The following is a 22,590-nucleotide window of genomic DNA, read 5'->3' on the forward strand; positions in this document are numbered from 1 at the left end:
TCATACCATAAGTAGATTGTTGAAAATAACCCAGAATATCATTTAAGTCTTCCAGTCTTTGAATTATAGCAGTTATCATAATATATATGTAAATGTTTATGTTTATATTCAATGTATCAATAAGTAGGCAAACAATTTTAATATCTTGATGACTACTTTTCATTATAATTGCTTCTTATATAATTCTATCCACTTTGTGCTTTTAAAAGCATTATTCTGAGATATTTCCATAGGCTTTACCAGATGGCAGTGATCTCAGGTGGCCTGGCCTACAATGGCTTAGAGCGGGACTTGGGTTTCAGGAAGAGACTGAGGCCAGGTTGAGCAGTGAGAGCATTGAATCCTAACCACTAGACCAGTGGTCAGTGGCAAGGGCCCTGAACCTTAGACTTTGCAAAAAAGTATTTTCACAAATATGGAAAGCAGTGAAGAATTGATGTGTTTATTAAGAGGGAAGAGGATATAGTACATGTGGATAGATATACAGGCAGACTCAGAACAAGAGTCCCTAAGTCACACCTTTGTGGCAGTTTGAATTACTTGTATGGGGCATTTCTCTCAGGTTTCCTTTGGCCAATCATTTTGATTTGCCTGGTACACAGTCCATATTTGGTATATCTCAGGCTCCTCTCATGTGTGCACATGCACATCTTAGTAAAGATGGATTCTACTGCAAAGGACTGTGGGTAGAGCATCTCTTGAAATCATTCCTCTTTGACCTCCAAGGAGGCTTTCTGTGCATATGTGGTTGTGGAGGTCCCCTGACTTCAAGAATGAGACATATGTCATCTGCACAGGGCCCAGCCTCCTCTCTTAATTGTCCTGCTATTCTCATCTTGTCCACAGGAAATGTTTCTCCTTTACTTTGGGGTGGTCCCATCTACCTCCTGCTTCATCAGGGGTCCACAGACCATGGCACCAGAAAAGGTTAAGAACTTTTGGTAGTCTACAAGTGGCTACTGAAAGAGAAACTTCAATTTATCTCACAGGGCAGTCAAACCTCTAGCCTCTTGTAAAGTGCAAGCAAGAAAATCCTAGGCTGTGGAAACCTAACAAATCAGCAGAATGCGTCAGGAAAAATCAGAAAGGACTAATTTCTTTTGCTTCCTCCACTTGCATTATGCAACTTCAGAATTGGGCTCAATGTCAGGGTGACAGGAACACCCAGACACAATGAATAAACTCAGAGCCAGATGATCCTGGAAAACAAATGACAGCCAAAAGGCTAGTGTCAGTTTGATGCTTAATTGGGTAGAAATTACTCAGAAACAGAAAACAACATTTGGTAATACTGCTTACACAAGAAAAACTGGCCCACATCTCACATAAATTCATTTGTCTTTGGATCATCTGTTGATTTTGAAGGGAACTCCATACTCAGATGACTTCAGTAGTATATTGATTCAAACCCAAGTGTTAATAACAACAACAAAAGTGAAAAACAACAACAATAATTTAAGTCACTGTGTCTACCTTTTCCTAAGTAGACTATTTAGATCATTGGATAACACTGCAACTTGTTTACACTGGTCTTAATGAAACCTTAAAGAGCTCTCCTGTAGATTCTCTGTAAAGAATCTTTTGTGGATTCTCTAGAAATATGAGTATGCTCACAATGAAAATTTGTCAGTAGGATACATCACACATTAAATTACCAACCAAACTTGAGTCTTTCTCCCATGCACAGTTAAGCCAATCTACTGACACTGAGTTGTGGTGAAGGAAAGCACAGCCTTCATCTCAGGGCACCAAGTAAGGAGTCCAGGACAGCTAGTACTCAAAATACACAAATATTCAGGTGGGTTTCAAGAAAGCATTTTTAAAAGCCAGGTGAGGGAAGAGTGTCCCAGGGTATGTGATAAGCTCATGCACAATTCTCTTATTGGCTCTGATGGTGAGGTAACAGGGCAGTCACAGGGATTAACATTATCAGTCCTTAGGTCCCAAGTAGGTATGAGGGTTACATGTTCATGGTCATCAAGTAGTTAATATCTTCCATTTGGTGGGGATTTCAGCATCTGTAAAACAACTCAGGAAATGTGCATTAGACACTATTATCAGATATTATACCTACAATATCTAGGTATTTCAGAGAGGAGGTAAAGCAGAGAATATGGGTCTTGTCCCCAGAGGGCCTTATAGAATCCACTCATTTACAGTCATAATGGGTGGGATTACTGTTGACAAAACCAAATGTCAATGGCATTAGGCAGGAAATAGAACTGAATCCTGGACCTGGAAGTTATTATACTAAGTGAAGTGAATCAGACAGTGAAAGACAAATATTAATATCATATGATACCACTTCTTTGTGGGCATCTAAATAAAACATGGAAATGAATTTATTTAAAAGCAGAAACAGACTAGACTTTGAAAACAAAACTATGGTTACCAAAGAGGATGGAGGTTCATGACATTGTACACGAGACAGGGATCAAGACCATCCCCAAGGAAAAGAAATGCAAAAAAGCATCATGGCTGTCTGAGGAGGCTTTACAAATATCTCTGAAAAGAAGAGAAGTGTAAAGCAAAGGAGAAAAGGAAAGATAACCCATTTGACTTCAGAGTTCCAAAGAATAACAAGGAGAGAAAAGAAAGCCTTCCTCAGGGATCAGTGCAAAGCAATGGAGGAAAACAATAGAATGGGAAAGACTAGAGAGCTCTTCAAGAAACATAGAGATACCAAGGGAATATTTCATGCAAAAATGGGCTCAATAAAGGACAGAAATGGTATGGACCTAACAGAAGCAGAAGATATTAAGAAGAGGTAGCAAGAATATACAGAAAAATGGTTAAAAAAAGATCTTCATGACCAAATAATCACGACTGTATGATCACTTACCTAGAACCAGACATCTTGGAGTGTGAAGGCAAGTGGGCCTTAGGAAGCATCACTACGAACAAACCTAGTGGAGGTGATGGAATTTCAGTTGAGCTATTTCAAATCCTAAATGATGATGCTGTGAAAGTGCTGCACTCAGTATGTGAGCAAATTTGGAAAACTCAGCAGTGGTGACAGGACTGGAAAATGTCAGTTTTCATTCCAATCCTGAAGAAAAGCAATGCCAAATGCTCAAACTACCGCACAATTGCACTTGTCTCACACGTTAGTAAAATAATGCTCAAAATTCTCCAAGCCAGGCTTAAACAATAGATGTTCAAGGTTTCAACTTCCAGATGTTCAATCTGGTTTTATAAAAGGCACAGGAACCAGAGATCAAATTACCAACATCCGCTGGATCATCGAAAAAGCTGGAGAGTTCCAGAAAAACATCTATTTCTGCTTTATTGACTATTGCAAAGCCTTTGACTGTGAGGATCACAATAAACTGTGGAAAATTCTGGAAGAGATGGGCATACCAAACCACCTGACCTGCCTCTTGAGAAACTCCAACAGTTAGAACTAGACATGTAACAACAGACTGGTTCCAAATAGGAAAAGGAGTACATCAAGGCTGTATATTGTCACCCTGCTTATTTAACTTATATGCAGAGTACATCATGTGAAATGCTAGGCTGGAGGAAGCACAAGCTGGAAACAAGACTGCTGGGAGAAATATCAATAACCTCAGATATGCAGATGACACCACCCTTATGGCAGAAAGTGAAGAAGAACTAAAGAGCCTCTTGATGAAAGTGAAAGAGGAGAGTAAAAAAGTTGGCTTAAAGCTCAACATTCAGAAAATGAAGATCATGGCATCTGGCCCCATCATTTCATGGCAAATAGATGGGAAAACAGTGGCTGACTTTATCTTTCTGGGCTCCAAAAATCACTGCAGATGGTGATTGCAGTCATGAAATTAAAAGACACTTACTCTTTGGAAGGAAAGTTATGACCAATCTAGACAGCATATTAAAAAGCAGAGACATTACTTTGTCAACAAAGGTCCATCTAGTCAAGGCTATAGTTTTTCCAGTGGTCATGTATGTATGTGAGATTTGAATTATAAAGAAAGCTGAGCACTAAAGAACTGATGCTTTTGAGCTGTGGTGTTGGAGAAGACTCTTGAGAGTCCCTTGGACTGCAAGGAGATCCAACCAGTCCATCCTAAAGGAGATCAGTCCTGGGTGTTCATTGGAAGGACTGATGTTGAAGCTGAAACTCCAATACTTTGGCCACCTGATTTGAAGAGCTGACTCACTTGGAAAGACCCTGATGCTAGGAAAGATTGAGGGCAGGAGGAGAAGGGGACAACAGAGGATGAGACGGTTGGATGGCATGACTGACTCAATGGACATGGGTTTGGGTGGACTCTGGGAGTTGATGATGGACAGGGAGGCCTGGTGTGCTGCGGTTCATGGGGTGGAAAGAGTCGGACATGACTGAGGGACTGAACTGAACTGAAGTAACAGTAACTAAGTTGCAGTTCTTTTAAAAGACTTTGTGAATTAAGCACTCCACACCCTCTCCAGAATTTATTTTGGCAGACTTTTTGATGATGGCCAATCTGACTGCTGTGAGGTAATATTCTCATTGTAGTTTTGATTTTCATTTCTCTAGTGAGCAATGTCAGAGAAGGCAATGGCACCCCACTCCAGTACTCTTGCCTGGAAAATCCCATAGACGGAGGAGCCTGGTGTGCTGTAGTCCATGGGGTCACTAAGAGTCGGACACGACTGAGTGACTTCACTTTCACTTTTCACTTTCCTGTATTGGAGAAGGAAATGGCAACCTACTCCAGTGTTCTTGCCTGGAGAATCCCAGGGACAGGGGAGCCTGGTAGGCTGCCATCTATGGCGTCACATAGAGTCGGACACGACTGAAGCAACTTACCAGCAGCAGCAGCAGCAGTGAGCAGTGTTGAGCATCTTTTCATGTGTTTGTTAGCCATCTGTATGTCTTCTTTGGAGAAATGTCCATTTATGTCTTTTCCCCATTTTTTGATTGGGTTGTTTGTTTTCTGGTATTGAGCTGCATGTACTGCTTGCATATTTTGGAAGTTAATACTTTGCCAGTTGTTTCATTTGCTATTATTTTCTTCCATTCTGAGGGTTGTCTTTTCACTTTGCTTATAGTTTCCTTTGCTTGCAAAAGCTTTTAAGTTTAATCAGGTCCCACTTGTTTACTTTTCTTTTTATTTTCATTATTCTGGGAGGTGGGTCATAGAGGATCTCGCTTTGATTTATGCCATTGAGTGTTCTGCCTAAGAACACTGCCTAAGAACAATGTTTACCTCTAAGAATTTTGTAGTTTCTGGTCTTACATTTAAGTTTTTAATCCATTTGAGTTTATCTTTATGTACGGTATTAGGAAGTGTTCTAATTTCATTCTTTTATATGTGGCTGTCCAGTTTTCCCAGCACCATATATTGAAGAGGTTGTCTTTGCCCCATTGTATCCTCTTGCCTCCTTTGTCAAATTTAGGTACCCATAGGTGCCTGGGTTTATTTCTGGGCTTTCTATCTTGTCCCATTGGTCTTTATTTCTGTTTTTGTGCCAGTACCATACTGTTTTGATGACTGTGGCTTTGTATTATAACCTGAAGTAAGGAAGCTTGATTCTTCCAGCTCCAATCTTTTTTCTCAAGACTACTTTGACTATTCGGGGTCTTTTGTGTTTCCATATGAATTATGAAATTTTTTATTTTAGTTCTGTGAAATATGCCATTTGTAATTTGATAGGGGTCACATTTGAATCTGTAGATTGCATTTGGCAGTAGAGTCATTACCACAACATTGATTCTTCCTACTGAGGAATGTAGAATATCTCTTTATCTGTTTATGTCATCTTTGATTTCTTTCAACAGTGTCTTATAATTTTGTGTGTACAGTTCTTTTATCTCCTTAGATAAATTTATTCCTAGATATTTAATTCTTTTTGTTGCAATGGTGAATGGGATTGATTCCTTAATTTCTCCTTCTGACTTTTCATTGTTAGTATATAGAAATGCAAGTGATTTCTGTGTATTGATTTTGTATCCTGCAACTTTGCTAAACTCACTGATTAGCTCTAGTAATTTTCTGATAGTAGGGTTTTCTTTAGGGTTTTCTATGTACAGTATCATGTCATCTGCAAACAGTGAGAGCTTTACTTTTTCTTTTCTTGTCTGGATCCATTTATTTCTTTTTCTTCTCTGATTGCTGTAGCTAGGACTTCCAGAACTATGTTTAACAATAATGGAGAAAGTGGACACCCTTGTCTTGTTCCTAATCTTAGGGAGAATGCTTTCAATTTTTCACCATTGAGAATAATGTTTACTGTGGGCTTGTCATATATGGCCTTTACTATGTTGACTCCTTTACCCATTTTTGAAGAGTTTTAATCATAAATGAGTGCTGAATTTTGTCAAAGTTTTCTCTGCATCTATTGAGATGATCGTATGTTTTTTGTCTTTCAATTTGTTAATATGGTGTATCACATTCATTGATTTGCATATATGGAAGAATCCTTACATCCCTGGAATAAACCCAACTTGGTCATGGTGTATGAGTTTTTTGATGTGTTGCTGAATTCTGTTTGCTAAACTTTTGTTGAGGATTTTTACATCTATTTTCATTAGTGATAGCGGCCTGTATGTTTCTTTTTTGTGTTGTCATTGTCTGGTTTTGGTATCAGTGTGATGGTGGCCTTGTAGAATGAGTTTGGAAGTGTTCCTCCCTCTGCAATTTTTTGAAAGAGTGTTAGAAGGATAGGCATTAGCTCTTCTCTAAATGTTTGATAGAATTCTCCTGTGAAGCCATCTGGTCTGGGCTTTTGTTTTTTGGGGAGATTTTTGATCACAGTTTCAATTTAGTGCTTGTAATTTTTCATAATTTCTATTTCTTCTTGGTTCAGTCTTGGAAGTTTGAACTTTTCTAAGAATCTATCCATTTCTTTCAGGTTATCTTTTTTATTGCCACATAGTTGTTCATAATAGTCTCTTATAGTCCTTGGTATTTCTGCATTGTCTGTTGTAACCTCTCCTTTTTCATTTCTAATTTTGTTGATTTGATTCTTCTCTCTTTTTTTCTTGATGAGTCTGGCCAAAGGCTTATCAATTTTGTTTATCTTCTCAAAGAGTCAGCATTAGGTTTTATTTTGCTATTGTTTCTTTCATTTCTTTTTCACTTATTTCTGCTCTGAATTTTATGATTTCTTTCCTTCTACTAATTTTAGCTTTTTTCCCTTCTTTTTCTAGTTCCTTTAGGTGTAAAGTTAGGTTGTCTATTCAATGTTTTTCTTGTTTCTTGAGGTGGGATTGTATTGCTATAAACTTCCCTCTTAGAACTGCTTTTGCTGAATACCTTAGGTTTCAAATTGTCGTGTTTTCATTGTTATTTCTTTCTAGGAATTTTTTGATTTCCCTTCTGATTTCTTCGGTAACTTGTTGGTTATTTAGAAATGTATCATTTAACCTCCATGTGTTTCAGTTTCTTACAGTTTGTTTTTTTCTTGTAATCAATATCTAGTCTCATAGCATTGTGGTTGGAGAAGATGCTTGATATGATTTCAATTTTCCTAAATTTACTGAGGTTTAAGTTGTGACCCAAGATGTGGTCTATCCTTAAGAATGTTCCATGTGCACTTTAGAAGAATGTATATTCTTCTTCATTTGGGTGGAAAGTTCTGAAGATATCAACGAGATCCATCTTGTCTAATGTATCATTTAAGACTTGTATTTCCTTATTTATTTTCTGTTTTGATGATCTGTCCATTGGTGTGAGTGGGGTGTTAACGTCTCCTACTACTATTGTGTTACTGTCAATTTCTCCTTTTATATCTATTAGTGTTTTTCTTATGTATTGAGGTGCTTCTATGTTGGGTGCATAGATATTTATAGTTGTTATATCTTCCTCTTGGATAGATCCCTTGGTCATTACATAGTGTCCTTCCTTATCTCTCGTAATCTTCTTTATTTTAAAGTCTATTTTGTCTCATATGAGGATTGCTACTCCAGCTTTCTTTTGCTTCCCATTTGCATGGAATATATTTTTCCATCCTTTCATTTTCAGTCTATAGGTATCTTTAGATCTGAAGTGGGTTTCTTGTAGGCAGCATATATATGGGTCTTGTGTTTGTATTCATTCAGCCAGTCTGGGTCTTTTGGTTGAAGCATTTAGTCCATTTATATTTAAAGTAATTATTGATCAATATGTTCTTATTGCTATTTTCTTAATTGTTTGGGATCCATTTTGTAGATATTGTTTCCTCTCCTGTATTTCTTAGCTATATAAGTCCCTTTAACATTTGTTGTAAACTGGTTTGGAAGTACTGAATTCTCTTAACTTTTGCTTGTCTGAAAAGCTTTTGATTTCTCCATCAATTTTGAATGAGATCCTTACCGGGTATAATAATCTTGGTTGTATATATTTCCCTTTCAGTACTTTAAATATATCCTGCCATTCCCTTGTGGCCTGCAGAGTTTCTGATGAAAGATCAGCTGCTAAATGTATGGGGTTTCCCTTCTTTGTTACTTGTTGCTTTTCCCTTGTTGCTTTTAATGTTCCTTCTTTGTGTTTACTCTTTGTTAGTTTGATTAGTATGTGTCTTGGAGTGTTTCTCTTTGGGTTTATCCTATATGGGGCTCTTTGTGACTTTTGGACTTGATCGACTATTTCTTTTCTATGTAGGGGAAATTTCCAACTATAATCTCTTCAAAAATTTTCTCATACCCTTTCTTTTTCTCTTCTTATGGGACCTGTATATTTGAACGTTGGTGTGTTTAATATTGTCCCAGAGGTCTCTGAGGCTATCCTCAGTTCTTTTCATTCTTTCTACTTTATTCTGCTCTTCATCAGTTATTTCCACCATTTTATCTTCCAGCTCACTGATTCATTTCTCTGCTTCAGATATTCTGCTATTAATTCCTTTCAGAGTATTTTTAATTTAAGTAATTGTGTTGTTCTTCTCTGTATGTTTAATTCTTCTAGGTCTTTTTAAATTGATTCTTGCATTTTATCCATTTGGTTTTCAAGGTTTTTGATCATCTTTACTATCATTATTCTGAATTCTTTTTCAGATAGCTGCCTATTTCCTCTTCATTTATCTGGGCTTGTGTTTTCCTAGTTTGTTCCTTCATTTATGTAGTATTTCTCTGCCTTTCCTTTTTTTTTTTTTTTTTTTTTTTGACTTATTCTGTTTTCGATCTCCTTTTCCCAGGATTCAAGGGTTACATTCTTTCTTCCTTTTGGTTTCTGACCTAAGTTTGGTCCAGCAGTTTGTGGAAGCTTTGCATAGGGTGAAATTTGTCTCAGTGTTTGTTTGTTTGTTTGTTTTTTCTCTTATGGGCCAGGCTCAGTGAGGTGGTAATCCTGTCTGCTGATGATTGGGTTTGTATTTTTGTTTTGTTGGTTGTTCATATGAGGCATCCTACACAGGGTGCTACTGGTGGTTTGGTGATGCTAGGTCTTGCATTCAAGTGGTTTCCTTTGTGTGATTCTCATTATTTGATCCTCCCTAGGGTTAGTTCTCTGGTAGTCTAGGGTCTTGGAGTCAGTGCTTCTACTCCAAAGCTTGATTTCTGGTCAGGAATGAAGATTCCACAAGTGGTTTGTTATGACATTAAGTGATATTAAAACAAATACCCAAAAATGAGAAACCAAAGTTGAACCCCAGAAAAATGGCAGTTACAAAATCAGGAAAATAATAGTTATAATAATGGAATATACATATATACATATACACCCATAAGCAAAGTCAAAACAGTCCAATTAAAATAAAGAACAGTAGATTGGCCCAGTGAACAAAAGAAATCAAATATTATATTTACCAGTTAAGAAAAAAAATAACTAAAGCACAAACCAGAAAACAAAAAGAAAGCAAAGTGCCAAGTGGGGAATAAAGCAATGAAAACAAAGCTAACAAATAGACTGAGGGAAAAGGAAAGAAAGAAAAAAAAGAATAGATATGCAAAGTTCAATAAAGATAGATGAAGAAGATTTATATACATTAAATATTAACTGCAAGGGGGAAAGAACAGTAGGAAAGGCAAAGAAATAAATGTAGAAAATATAATAGGTTTAAAAAATTAAAAATTCAAATTATAAAAAAGAGAAAACAAAAAATGAAGAAGAAATAAAAAAAAAAAAACTTCACGAAACTGCAAAAGCCCAACATAGAGGTAGAGGTTCATAACAAAATTAATAAGTGTGTCTGAATATACACATATACATATACACCCATAAGCAAAATAAAAACAGCCCAAGAAAAACAAAGTACAGTAGATTGACCTGGCAAACAAAGGAAACCAAAAATTATATCTACAAGTTGAGAACAAAACTAACTAAAGCACAAACTGGGAAACAAAACTAAAGCAAAGTGCCAACTGGGGAATAAAGTAATGAAAATAAAACTAACAAATATATTGAGAGTAAAGGAAAGAAAGAAAAGAAAGAAAGAATAGATGACAAAGTTCAATAGAGGTAGATAGAGAAGATTTATATACATTAAAGGTTAACTGCAAAGGGAAAATAGCACTAGGAAAAGCAAACAAAGGAATAAATGTAGAAAGATATAATAGGTTTAAAAATTAAAATTTAAAAAAGAGAAATAAAAAAAAAAAAAAGGGAAACTGTACAGACCTGCAAAAGCCCAACATAGAGGCAGAGGTTTATAACAACAATAAAAATTGTGACTGAATATACACATATACATATACACCCATAAGCTAAATCAAAACAGTTCAACTAAAATAAAGTACAATAGTTTGACCTGGTGAACAAAAGAATCCAAAAATTATATATACCAGTTAAAATCAAAACTAACTAAAGCACAAAGTGGAAAACAAAACCAAAGCAAGGTGCCAATTTTGGAATAAAGCAATGAAAATAAAACTAACAAAGATGTTGAGAGGAAAGGAAAGAAAGAAAAGAAAGAAAGAATAGATATTCAAAGTTAAACAGAGGTAGACAGAGAAGATTTATATACATTAAAGATTAACTGCTGTGGTAAAAGAGCACTAGGAAAAGTAAACAAAGGAATAAATGTAGAAAAAATAATAATAGATTAAAAAATTAAAATTGAAAAAAAAAATAAGGAAAACTCCACAGAACTACAAAAGTCTGATGTAGAGGCAGATGTTCATAACAACAATAAAAAATGTCAGTGAGGAAAAAAAAAAAGCTTAAAAGCTTAATTAGATTTCATAATGCCAATAAAATCAACAACTACAATGGGGGGGTGGAGTGGGGGGGAGAGGAAAAAGAAAAAAAATCCAAAAGAATCCACAGAACAAGTCAAAACATAAGAAGAATAAATGTTTTTCTTGAGACACTGCTGTCAGAGTCCTTTCCCTCTCTGGGAGTCACAGTCCACCTCACCTCCCTGAGATTCCTCCAACACTGTGCTGATCTGTGGACCTGTTGTGGGGGCAGCTCAGATTCTAATCTGGTCCTACTCTTGTGTGTTCTTGTCTCCAATGTCCACAGCTATCAGAACTAGTGCCTTTCTTTTGTGGGAGCTCTCAATGTCCTTTTATATATTCCATAGACACAGAGTCTGCCTAGTTGATCACGTGGATTTAATCTGCAGCTTGTACAGCTGGTGGGAAGTTTTTGGGTCTTCTTTGAAATTCACTGCCCCTGGGTTTCAATTGTGGTTTAATTTCCACCTTTGCATGTGGGTCTTCCACTGGGGTTTCTTCCTGAGGCTACCCTGGAGGACTTGGGTATGAGGGCCAGTTTTGGAGGTGGTGCAGCTGCTTGGGTCTCAGGGGTTCTGGCAGCACCAGGTACTCAGGGGTGTTGGAGGCTAGGGCAGCAGGAAATATAGTGATCTAGAAGAGTATGGCAACCTACTGGCCAATATGCTCTAGTATTCTTGCTTGGAAAACCTCCCTGACAGAGAAGCCTGGCAGGCTGCAGTCCACAGGGTTTCAAAGAGTTGGACATGACTGAAGCAACTCAGTGTGCATAGATGCAAGACTTTTCTGCCTGTGGCAGTTCTGCCCCAGTGAGAGTTGAGCGTGAAGGTGGTGCAGCTGTTTGGCTTGTGGGGACCCTGGCAGCGCAAAGTGTGCAGGCACATGAAATGCCTCCATTGCAGGAGTTATGGCCCTATCAGAGTATTTTTTTTGAGCTTCTTGTAGCTGGAGATCAAAAGACCTTTTTGGCCAGTCTTTCCCCTTAGCTCTGCCCTTTCAGGCACATAAAGGGATCCCCCTGGTTGGGGTCCTAGTCTGTAGAACAACATGTCAGTCACTTAAAGGAGCACCCTGGGTAGGGTCCTACTCCGCAGTTCAGTGCATCAGGCCTTTGATGGGCCAACCTCTCTATTGTTTAGCTGCCAATGCTGGTGTGTGAGGAGAGAGAAGCTATGGTGATGGCTCCACCCCCTACAGTTGACTCAGCAGTATCGCTTTCTCACCACAGGCTCCTCCTTCACATCCCCTCGATCGATCTGTCTCTCTGCAGTCAATAGTAGCCCTTGCCCTGGGATTGCTCCACAATCCCTAAACTCCAGCTCCCAGCCACTGTGCCTTCCAGGGGACCTGAATCTCTGTTGGGGGTATGAATGGCTGTGGCAAGGACTGTCTGATTCTCATTCCATTTAAGCTGCCACAGATCAGCTCTTTCACTCTCAGCCGTAAATGTTTCTCCTCTGTCTCAGACAATTGCCCCAGTGTGGGGATCGGACCCCTGCTTCAATTCCCCCACCCACTGAGGGCAGGTCCAATCTTACTAACACTCCTGTTTTTCCCTCTAGTTCCTTCATCCTACTGAGTTTTGCATGGTTCTGTATATTCTTTCCCAGTGGTCAGGTACTCCTCTCTGCTCTCAGCTGGTGTTTTGCATGCACTTCTGTGTCTGAAGTTGTATTCCTGATGTATCTGTGGAGAGAGATGTACTCCACGTCCACCTACTCATCTGCCATCTTGTTCTTTCCCCTCAAATTTATTTTTAATTGCACTTCAAGGTTGTCTTTCAATATGATGAATTTCTTCTTAATACAGATTTGTTTAAGTGGCTTGTCTATGAAAGTGATGGTACATGGGCTAGATAATCTCTTTTTGTCTTTTCATATCCACTAACTTTCCACTTCTCCACCCTACTGTGTACCCCAGAAGGCTTCCCTGAAATGGATAGCTTAAACTAGGCTCCTTTGCCCTTTTATATCAGTTGGGTTTGGTCTGTGGAAGCCATAAGCAAGCAGTCCTCAAGGAGGAGGACAGAATATAGGCTGGTGGTGGTCATTCTCTTATCCAAGGTCTCAAGTGATATAAGATGGTCCTCTATAACTAAAGGCTTTCCCTGGGTCCTTATGACTGCTTTTGGGCTTCACTGAGGGCTCACAGGTACAGAATTTGCCTACAATGCAGGAGCCTTGAGAGATGCAGTTTCTATTCCTGAGTCAGGAAGATCTCCTGGAGGAGGAAATGACAGACCACGTCAGTATTCTTGCCAGGGTAATCCCATGAACAGAGGAGCCTGTGGGCTATACTCCATGGGATCACAGAGTTGGACAAGACTAAGCACACATGCGTATGACTGCTTTTTCCCTCTGTCCCTTCAGGAGTCATGGTTCTCAGGACTAATCTGATATTTCAAGCTCTTGGACACTTCACCATCCCTGTGGTTTCCCTTCAGTTCAGTTCAGTTCAGTTCAGTTGCTCAGTCGTGTCCGACTCTTGAGACCCCATGAATCGCAGCATGCCAGGCCTCCCTGTCCATCACCATTTCCCGGAGTTCACTCAAACTCACGTCCATCGAGTCAGTGATGCCATCCAGCCATCTCATCTTCTGTTGTCCCCTTTTCCTCCTGCCCCCAATCCCTCCCAACATCAGACTCTTTTCCAATGAGTCAACTCTTCACATGAGGTGACCAAAGTATTGGAGTTTAGCTTTAGCATCATTCCTTCCAAGGAACACCCAGGGCTGATCTCCTTTAGAATGGACTGGTTGGATCTCCTTGCAGTCCAAGGGACTCTCAAGAGTCTTCTCCAACACCACAGTACAAAAGCATCAATTCTTCGATGCTCAGCTTTCTTCACAGTCCAACCCTCACATCCATACATGACCACTGGAAAAACCATAGCCTTGACTAGATGGACCTTTCTTTGTTGGCAAAGTAATATCTCTGCTTTTCAATATGCTATCTAGGTTGGTCATAACTTTTCTTCCAAGGAGTAAGCTTAATCATATTTATATATCTTCAAATAGAATATTTATTAAGCTTCATTCACTTACCTCTATTTGAGGATAGCTTTCTGCCAAGACTCTGACCATTCAGTAGGGAACCACTTTAGTCCATGATAGCATAGTATAAATAATGGGGCTGGTGCACTGGGACGACCCAGAGGGATGGTATGGGGAGGGAGGAGGGAGGAGGGTTCAGGATGGGGGACACATGTATACCTGTGGTGGATTCATTTTGATATTTGGCAAAACTAATACAATTATGTAAAGTTTAAAAATAAAATAAAATTAATTTTAAAAAATTAAAAAAAAAAGAACTTAAATCTAGGTTGAGTTCTACCTTCATCTTTTTCTTGTTCTGCAAGCTTTATTTTATGTGATATAAAATGAGGATAAACATCTCCACTTCAAGGAATTGTAAGAGTTAAAGAAATAAAATGATGGTAGTGGGGAATACTTTGGTTATTCTATGAAAATCTGTGTGTGCTAATTATATTCAACCAGAATCTTAGAGTTTCACAGTTGCCTGACTGGACTGAAAAGGACCACTTTTCATCCCAATCCCAAAGAAGGATGATGCCAAATAATGTTCAAACTACTCTGCAATAGCACTCATTCCACATCTAGTGAGGTTATATTCAATTTTCTTCATGCTAGGTTTCAGTAGTATATGAACTGAGAACTTCCAGATGTACAATATGGGTTTAGAAAAGGCATAGGAGCAAGAGATCAAATTGCTGATATTTGCTGGATCATGGAGAAAGCAAGGGAATTCCCCCAAAACATCTACTTCTGCATCATTGCCTATGCTAAAGTCATTGACTGTGTAGATCACAGCAAACTGTGGAAAATTCTTAAAGAGATGGGAGCACAAGACCACCTTATTGTCTCTTGAGAAACCTGTATGCAGGTCAAGAATCAGCAGTTAGAACTGGCTGCTGCTGCTGCTAAGTCACTTCAGTCGTGTCCGACACTGTGTGACCCCATAGATGGCATCCCACCAGGCTCCCCTGTCCCTGAGATTCTCCAAGCAAGAACACTGGAGTGGGTTGCCATTTCCTTCTCCAGTTAGAACCAGACATGGAATAATTGACTGATTCAAAATTGGAAAAGGAGTATGGCAGCACTGTATTTTGTCACCCTACTTATTTAACTTACATGCGGGGTACATCATGCCAAATGTCAGGTTGGATGAATCAAGCTTGCCAGGAGAAATATCAACAACCTCAGATATGTCGATTATACCACTCTAATGGCATAAAGTGAAGAGGAACTAAGGAGCCTCTTGATGAGGGTGAAAAAGGAGGGTGAAAAAGCTGGCCTGAGACTCAACATTTCAAAAACTAAGATCATGGGATCCAGTCACATCACTTCATGGCAAATTGAAGGGGGGAAAGTGGAAGCAGATTTTATTTTCTTGAGCTCCAAAATTACTGAGATGTTAGCTGCAGCCATGAAGTTAAAAGATGCTTGCTTCTTGGAAGGAAATCTATGAAAAACCTAGACAGTATATTAAAAACACATCACATTGCCAACAAAGGTCTATTTAGTCAGAACTATGGTTTTTCCAGTAGTCATGTATAGATATGAGAGTTGAACCATAAAGAAGGTTGAGCACCAAGGAACTGATGCTTTCAAATTGTGGTTCTAGAGAAGACTCTTGAGAGTCCCTTGGGCTGCAAGGAGATCAAACCATCAACCCTAAAGGAAATCAACCCTGAATATTCATTGGAAGGACTGATGCTGAAGTTGAAGCTCCAATATTTTGGTCACCTAATGAGAAGAGCCGACTCATTAAAAAAGACCCTGTTGTTGGGAAAGATTGAAGTCAAAAGGAGAAGGGGGTGGCAGAGGATGATGGTTAGATAGCATTAATGACGTAATGGACATGACTTTGAGCAAATTCTGGGAGATAGTGGAGAACACAGGAGCCTGGTGCACTACAGTCCATGAGGTCTCAAAAAGTTGGACACAATTTAGTGACTGAACAGCAACATTAACAGCATGTTTTTATATGGACTCCTTTAAAAATAATATATAAATACATTATATGATGTTCATAATTTTAAAGAATATCTCTGTTGTAAATGTAATTAATATGTAGAACAGATGATTAATGATTAACAATAATAACTGACAGATGATTTCATATTTTCATGAATCAATAGGGATAAAACTGCAGCTCCTTGTCCTTAGCCAAAACACAGTGACGCTGTTACTTTTAAAGGTGTCTATAGTGAGAACTGAAAATGCAGTAGAAATATTTTTATCTCAATTGGTATTTTAAGAATTATCATAGCTATCAGTCAAGATAGACTGACAGTGCATTCTCTCTTCAAATTCTATTTATTGTTCATGACAAGAACAGTACAGGTCTGGCAATCTGGAGATGCAATCAGCATTCTTCTCATGATGCTATCTTCTCAACACATGGGCCATATGTGAAGTAAAGCCTTCTGGAAGAGACACACGAAGAAATTGCTCCTCATGTTCTATATTTTGACCTGAAAGTGAGACATGTTTCTTCCTCTTACAGTTAATTGGCCAGAATCAGCCACATGCTCCCATGAAAAAGCAAGTTGGCTACAAAGTGTGAGAAACCTCATGGACATCTGGGAAACTATACAACATCATATCCAATGTCATTTAAAACTCTATCAATGAATTACATTAAACTTAATTAAAGAAGGATATATAACTCATTTTAAAACCAAAAGTTATGCAGACTTCCAGGAGTTGGTAGGTGGGACTGAGGAATTATTTGGGGGCCACTATGCCTCTTTCTTGGTGCAGAATTTCCTCCAGCCATTGCTAACTGGGATACCCATAATATTTCTTGATTTTTTTTCAGTAGAGTACCTCTTTGAACATGGAAGTCTCTATAAGCAAGTCTTCTTGGTGATCTCATTTGTTCTTGTCACAGGATAATACACAATATATCAGGATACATTTACAGGAATGGTCCTTGAAAAATCTTCTTGTCCATTCTCTTAATTCAAGATGAGTGAGTGAGTGAATGAAGTTGCTCAGTCGTGTCCTACTCTTTGCGACCCCATGGACTGTGGCCTAACAGGCTCCTCCGTCCATGGGATTTTCCAGGCAAGAATACTGTGGGTTGCCATTTCTTTCTCCAGGAGGTCTTCCTGACCCAGGGATTGAACTCAGGTCTCCCATATTGTAGGCAGACACTTTACCATCTGAGACACCAGGGAAGTCCAATTCAAGATAGACCAAAATTAAGTGATGCAAGAGAAAATATTATTTCAATCAAAATTTTAGAGAGTGGTGATTACACACTTTCCAATGGTAATTCACCTTGAAATTGAACAAGTTGAAGATCAGCCTATTTCTCAGAGCAGCTTACCATGTTTTCCTTTGGTTTTGATCTCAGAATAAAGGAACCACAGTTGATCTCTATCTTTATCTAGGATATTTTTTCCATCTTTCTTTATTGCATTTATTCTTATGTATCATGTTACTCTGCCTTTTCTTCCGTAATAAATAGTTCTTGTTTTTTGAGTCTTTCCTTCTAGATTTGAATTCTCAAGGCGTAATCATCTTTACAGCTCTTTCTTCTAACCTTTGCAACTCTCCAAATTTGCTACTTCATGGTAGAATCTAGATTTTGGACAAGCAGTGAGAATGAATAAGGCTTTATTATTTTCCTGTACTAGTACATGTAAGTAACTATATCTATGAAGTGAAAAGTGTGAAAGTGTTAGTCAGTCAGTTGTGTCTAACTCTTTGTGAACCCATGGACTGTAGCTCACCAGGCTCTTCTGTCCATGGAATTCTCCAGACAAGAATACTGGAGTTGGTAACAACTCCCTTCTCTAGGGGATCTTCCCAATTCAGAGAATAAACCTGGGTCTCCTACACTGCAGGCAGATTTTTTTTTTTTTTTTTTTTTTTTTACTGTCTATAGTATCCTTTTCAGATGCTAACAGAGTACAATGTGTAAAGACCTGCAGTATTTACTTAGGAAGTTAATTCTCTGTACCTAGGTTTCACATTGAATTAATTGCTATTTACTTTTTTGTTTGTTTTTACTTCCCAGACCTTTTGGGACCTGCCAGCTGCATAACCTTGAGAAAGTGCATGGAATATTTCTGGCAGAAAGGAGAAAGAGAAATCTCATAGGAAAATTAATTCTTACTTGAGTGTCAGCTGATTTTGGATGGTGAAACTATTCAGATCATTTGGATAAGCTCTGGATGAACAAATAACATTTTGGAGGATCATTTGAATTAACTCTGAACTCCCAAATATTCATGGTTCATCTAGCATTGAGTATCCATGAGGCTAAGATATCCACCTATCCTCATATCATAGAATATCTTGATGCACTGCATTCAAACAGTTGCAGTTTGAAAGTGAACTTCAAAGTCCCTTTAAATCATATAGTAGGTATGAACAAAATATACTCTAGGAAGCTGTTCAGTGGACTATATCTTATTTCAAAGCCATCTTTTCAGCTGTTTTATTGTCTATGTCAGGTTTTGCTTTTTCGCTCTTTCCCAGGTCCTTAGCGGAGAGTTGAGGTCATTCTTTGGGAGGCATGTCAACCATTAACTGATTTGGAAGCCAGTGCAACAGAGGGAAAACAGAAAGTTGGCATAGCCTAGTTCTCAGGGTATTTAGACTATCTCCCTCAAGTTTTTGACATGCCCCAATCAGTATAATTCAAAAGTAAGGTGGAACTTTAAAGCTCTGTGATTAGGTGGAAATCACACCAATTTGGCATCTGAAAGTATTGGAGATGCTCAGATGGACACCCCTGAGAAAACAAAGAAAAGGGCTCTTGCCTTATAATACATTTAGTCTGATTTATGTGATATTAAACAAGATTTTAGTTTCTTTTCATTACTTATAAATATGCTATAACAACACTTGTCTTATTTATATCACACACATTATGTCTCATAATACTTAATTAATTATTGTCATTAATCCTTTGGATGGTCTGAAGTATCCTATGAAACCTTTTTCAGAATAAGATTTTAAATATAATATATATATGCAAAAATAATACATATGCATATATATAATTTTTAAAAATAAGTTTTTGGAAGACAGTTATCTTTTCAATATAAAAAGATAAATTTGTGATAAAATAATACATATGTTTCTGTATCACCACATTGACCACATTGTTTAACAAGGATTCAGTAGTGCATCTCATCTCTATCATAACTTTACAGTAGTAAAGAGTATAAATGATATTAACAGACATCTGCAACAGTTGTAATAGAAAAGTATATGTGGTTTCTATTGATGACTAAGTAACAATTTCTGCCATTACTATGTGGTTTATTAGTTACATTCACAACTGAAGGGAATGCTAGACTTCAATTAGAATTTAGTAAAAATAAAGTTTTTTTTTTTCATCTATGTCTCCAGACCTCTTTTCATGGATTCTAAGTTAAGAAAGAACAGTGATTTGACTGAATGGATGTTTTAGAGGCCATGAGTTTGATTTATTTATGTATTTTTTTCATATGATAAAATGACTAAGTTATTTTATCTCGAGCATCTCACTCTTGCATTGACATGGATAAGCTTTTTTAAAAATCTTCACACATATAGGAGGTCTTCATCTGTTTAATCTCTATTTGCTAAATGGGTTCTCAGTTTCTTCTTACTGGCCTTAGCCTCATTCTCTTTACAGTTTTTTTCTAGCATTAATTCTATTGAGAAATTCTTCCTCATTGGTTATGAATCTTATTGGCATGTTTAAATTTTTACCAAATGGTCTGAACAGTGTTACTCAAACTTTACCATCAGAATTACCTTTAAGGTTTTTAAAGCATAGGATACTACATCCCACCCTCATCCCCACCCTGTGTATTAATTTCCTATTGCTTCTATAAGAAATTGCCACAAATTTAGTGACTTACAGCAACATAAATTCAGTATCTTATCATTAAGGAGCTCAGAAATCCAAAAATAGGTCAGCAGGACTATATTCTTTCTCCCCAGTTCCTGGGAAGAATCTATTTCCTTGATTTTTCCACTTTATAGAGCACACTCTGACCTTTGCTGCTGCTGTTATATCTCCCTGCACCTTGATCTTTCTGCCTCCCTCTTGTTTGGACTCTTGTGATTACATTAGGACAACTTAGATATAACTAGCACAAGATCCTTAGCTTAATCACATTTGCAAAATCCCTTTTGCCAGGTAAGGTAACATTTGCAGACTCATGGGAATAAGCTGTAGGTATCTGTAGGGGAAACCTAGCAAGTTTCCATATGATGCTGGTCTGGAAACCATTGACTGATAAATACTTATAAATACAGTGTGTTTTATCACTGCATTATGGAGTGACCTTGAATATGTCAGGTAATCTCTCTGAATTTTATTTCAATATCCATAAAAAGTGAGGTCAATTAATTGTCTAACCTGCCTCATAGGTTTACAGTAGAAGTTAAAATAAAGGATGTTTGTCATGCCACCCTACAGCAGAAAGATATTATTACTACTAATAAGGAAAAAGATCCCATCACACTCTATGAAGGATGATGAAGACGTTTGGCAGAGGACAGAACTGATCTAGCCCAGAAGAAATGACACATGCTTGCTTCCTCTTCTATTGTGACCAAATATGAGGGAATAAAAGAGGACACACTCAAGATCTACAGCCTAGCAGCCTAAATGATGACCTCAGGTACAGTAAAAACCAACCTTTGACAGAACAAAAGTTTTACAAAAAATGTGTGCATGGCCTTTTTCCTTCTGGATCTAAGGACACTTTATTTGGAAACACTTGACTGACGAAACAGATATCATTAGGCCTTTCCTAGTAACTTTAGGTCTAGAGCCACACGGACTATATGTCAGGGCACCTGTATCTGTGTATGGTGGCTAGAAGATTTTATTATCAGATATTAGCATAGTCAAATCACATCTAGATGTTCTGTCCACACATGTGGGTTGTACTGCTTCCCCCTCTTTCCCCTGCCTATTTTCCTTTTGAAACTAAACTGCAAGAATTATGTCATTTTAAGAATAAAATACTGATTCATTACAACACACTTTATTTATTTCATCCTCCTGAAAAATCTTTTAATAACATTCAAATAATTGCTTGTTACTCTTTGGAGAGAACAAGACGTTGTATACTATATCCTATATACTAAATCATTTTAGATAAAAAATAATGCAACCTTGTTCTCTCTAAATATGGTGAAATAACAGCTAACATTTTTTTCTTTAAAATATATGTCACACTTTCTAACATCATACACAAAAATAAACTCAAAACGGATTAAAAAAATAAATGTAAGACCAGAAACTATAAATCTCATAAAGGAAAACAGGCAAAACACTCTTTGACATAAATTACAGCAGGATCCTCTATGACCCACCTTCCAGAGTAATGGGAATAAAAGCAAAAATAAACAAATGGGATGTAATTAAACTTAAAAGCCTTTGCACAATGAAGGAAACCATCAAACAAAGTGAAAAGACAGCCTTCAGAATTGGAGAAAATAACAGCAAACGAAGCAACTGACAAAGAATTAATCTCAAAAATATATAAGCAGCTCCTGCATCTCAATTCCAGAAAAATAAATGACCCAAGGTCGGGGGGGTGGGGAATGGGCCAAAGAACTAAACAAACATTTCTCCAAAGAAGGCATACAGATGGCTAACAAACACATGAAAAGATGCTCAACATCACTCATTATCAGAGAAATGCAAATTAAAACCACGCTGAGATACTATTTCACACCAGTCAGAATGGCTGCTATTAAAAAGTGTACAAACAATAAATGCTGGAGAGGGTGCGGAGAAAAGGGAACCTTCTTACAGTGTTGGTGGGAATGCAAACTAGTACAGCCATTATGGAGAATGATGTGGAGATTCTTTAAAAAAAAAAAAAAAACTGGAAATAGAACTGCCATATGATCCAGCAATCCCACTGCTGGGCATACACACTAAGCAAACCAGAATTGAAAGAGACACGTGTACCCCGATGTTCAATGCAGCACTGTTTATAATAGCTAGGACATTGGAAGCAACCAAGATGTCCACCAGCAGATGAATGGATAAGAGTGTTGTGGTACTTATACACAATGGAATATCACTCAGCTATGAAAAAGAATGTATTTGAATTAGTTCTAATGAGGTGGACGAAACTGGAGCTTGCTATACAGAGTGAAGTAAGTCAGAATGGAAAACACCAATACAGTATATTAACATATATATATGGAATTTAGAAAGATGGTAACAATGACCCTATATGAGAGACAGCAAAAGAGACACAGATGTAAATATCAGACTTTTGGATTCTGTGGGAGAAGGCAAGGGTGGGATGATTTGAGAGAATAGCATTGAAACATGTATATTGGTTAGTTAGTTCAGTCACTCAGTCATGTCCGACTCTTTGCAACCCCATGAATCGCAGCACACCAGGCCTCCCTGTCCATCACCAACTCCCGGAGTTCACTCAGACTCATGTCCATCGAGTCGGTGATGCCATCCAGCCATCTCATCCTCTGTCGTCCCCTTCTCCTCCTGCCCCCAATCCCTCCCAGCATC

This window comes from Bos grunniens, chromosome 13 (assembly GCF_055505025.1).
Source record: "Bos grunniens cultivar Pamir isolate PY7600 chromosome 13, Bosgru_T2T1.0, whole genome shotgun sequence".
NCBI classification, from domain to species: Eukaryota; Metazoa; Chordata; class Mammalia; order Artiodactyla; family Bovidae; genus Bos; species Bos grunniens.